We start from the raw sequence: 3,176 nt of genomic DNA on the forward strand, positions 1-3,176 counted from the left end.
TTGGACGGGGCGGTGTTTGTGCAGTGTGTCCAGGAAGATGTTGTAACTCAGTATGTAGATTGTCCGACCAGAGGGGAGGCCATATCGGATTTGGTACTTGGTAACGAACCGGGACAAGTGATGGGCTTGTTCGTGTGCGAACATTTTGGTGATGGTGACCACAATTCTGTGACTTTCACCTTGGTTATGGAGAGAGATAGGTGCGTGCAACAGGGTAGGTTTTACAATTGGGGGAAGGGTAAATACGATGCTGTATGACAGGATCTGAGGAGCATAAGTTGGGAGCATAGGCTGTCAGGGAAGGATGTCGTGGAAATGTGGAACTTTTTCAAGGAACAGATACGACGTGTCCTTGATATGCATGTACCTGTCAGGCAGAAAAGGGATGGTCGTGTGAGGGAACCTTGGTTGACGAGGGAGGTTGAATGTCTTGTAAAGAGGAAGAAGGAGGCTTACAAAAGGTTGAGGAAACAAGGTTCAGACAGAGCGTTGGAGGGATACAGGATAGCCAGAAGGGAGCTGAAGAAAGGGATTAGGAGAGCTAAGAGAGGGCATGGAAAATCTTTGGCGGGTAGGATCAAGGATAATTCCAAGGCATTTTATGCATATGTGAGAAACATGAGAATGATGAGAACGAGGGTAGGTCCGATCAAGGACAGTAGTGGGAGACTGTGTATTGAGTCGGAAGAGATAGGAGAGGTCTTGAATGAGTACTTTTCTTTAGTTTTTACAAATGAGAGGGACCATATTGTTGAAGAGGAGAGTGTGAAACGGACTGGTAAGCTAGAAGAGATACTTGTTAGGAAGGAAGATGTGTTGGACATTTTGAAAAACTTGAGGATAGACAAGTCCCCCGGGCCTGACGGGATATATCCTAGGATTATGTGGGAAGCAAGAGAGGAAATTGCAGAGCCGTTGGCAATGATCTTTTCGTCTTCACTGTCAACGGGGATGGTACCAGGGAACTGGAGAGTGGCGAATGTTGTGCCCCTGTTCAAAAAAGAGAATAGGGATAACCCAGGGAATTACAGGCCAGTTAGTCTTACTTTGGTCGTAGGCAAAGTAATGGAAAGAGTACTGAGGGATAAGATTTATGAGTATCTGGAAAGACACTGCTTGATGAGGGCCAGCCAGCACGGATTTGTGAGGGGTAGGTCTAGCCTTACAAGACTTATTAAATTCTTTGTGGAGGTGACAAAGCATGTGGATGAGGGTAGAGCAGTGGATGTAGTGTACATGGATTTTAGTAAGGCATTTGATAAGGTTCCCCATGGTAGGCTTATGCGGAAAGCCAGGAGGCATGGGATAGTGGGAAAGTTGGACAGTTGGATAGAAAACTGGCTAACCGGTCGAAGTCAGAGAGTGGGGTAGGTGGTAAATATTCAGCCTGGATCCCAGTTACAAGTAGAATTCCGCAGGGATCATTTCTGGGTCCTCTGCTGTTTGTAATTTTTATTAATGACTTGGAAGAGGGAGTCGAAGGGTGGTCAGTAAATCTGCAGATGATACGAAGATTGGTGGAGTTGTGGATAGTGAAGAAGGCTGTTGTCAGCTGCAAAGGGACTTAGATATGATGCAGAGCTGTGCTGAGGAATAGCAGATGGAGGTCAACCCTGTCAAGTGTGAGGTTGTCCATTTTGGAAGGACAAATACGAATGCGGAAAACAGGGTTAACGGTAGGATTCTTAGTAAGGTGGAGGAGCAGAGGGATCTTGGGGCCTATGATCATAGATCTTTGAAAGTTGCCACTCAGGTGGATAGAGCTTGTAAGAAGGCCTATGGTGTATTAGCGTTCATTAGCAGAGGGATTGAATTCAAGAGTCGTGAACTGATGTTGCAACTATACAGGATTTTGGTTAGGCCACATTTGGTGTACTGTGTGCACTTCTGCTCACCTCACTTTAGGAACGATGTGGAAGCTTTGGAGAGGGTGCAGAGGAGATTTACCAGGATGTTGCCTGGAATGGAGAATAGGTCGTACGAGGATAGGTTGAGAGTGCTAGGCCTTTTCTCATTGGAACAGCGAAGGATGAGGGGTTACTTGATAGAGGTTTATAAGATGATCAGAGGAATAGATAGAGTAGATAGTCAGAAACTTTTTTCCCTGGGTACAACAGAGTGTTACGAGGGTACATAAATTTAAGGTGATGGGTGGAAGGTATAGGGGCAATGTCAGGGGTAGGTTCTTTACCCAGAGAGTGGTGGGGGCATGGAATGCGCTGCCTGAGGCAGTGGCAGAGTCAGAATCATTGGTGACCTTTAATCGGCAATTGGATATGGACATGGATAGGTGCTTAAGCTAGGATAAATGTACGACACAACATCGTGGGCCGAAGGGCTTGTTCTGTGCTGTATTGTTCTATGTTGTATGTTCTAAGAGAGCTAGTATCATAACTCGAAGCATCCCCAGCATTCTAAAAAATCATGCTGAAGCACCAAAAGACTTAATATACAATCCTACGGAAATATGAAGCACCAAAAGACTTAATATACAATCCTACGGAAATAATCCAGCGCTCGCGTCGCCACTGTATAATCAGTTACTCAAAGTCTCTTTAGCTTGAGTTTAGCGGTTCTTGCATTGATTCGGCTGTCCAGACGTCTTCCTCAATTGGAGATTCCACTGGCCCTTTGATGCGACTGTAGTGAGTCCAGCCTTTCTTCACCATCCTTATTGCCGTTTCTGTCAAAGGAGCCTGGTACAGCCCTTCCCAGTCCGGTTGCAATTTAGTCTCTGTCCATGATTTTACTCAGACCCAATCTCCTAGTCGAATCGGATGAACAGCGAATTCAAGGTGCCGAGTCTGTGCCAATAAACGCTGTTTCCTGAGGAAAGACAAAGAGGAGGACAAACCCAGTATATACTTATTTAAGAAAAACTCTTTAGTTTCTGGGTTTGGCAGTGGCCAGAGGATATGCCTCCACCCATCCGGATAAATGATCAACTATTACCAACATATATCTCAGTCTTCCCACTCGGGGTAATTCTCTCCCTCCTGGGACTTGTTTCCTTAACACTTTCTTGTTTACTTTTTTACGTGTTATGCATCCCTCACATATCTGTTTTGCCATCGTATGTATCCCTTTCATCCATATTTCCTTCTGACGAAATCACACATTGCTTGCACTCACCAGTGGCTCCCCTGATGTAAGACAGCCATCATTTCTCGCATCAT

This window comes from Chiloscyllium plagiosum, chromosome 8 (assembly GCF_004010195.1).
Source record: "Chiloscyllium plagiosum isolate BGI_BamShark_2017 chromosome 8, ASM401019v2, whole genome shotgun sequence".
Taxonomy (NCBI): domain Eukaryota; kingdom Metazoa; phylum Chordata; class Chondrichthyes; order Orectolobiformes; family Hemiscylliidae; genus Chiloscyllium; species Chiloscyllium plagiosum.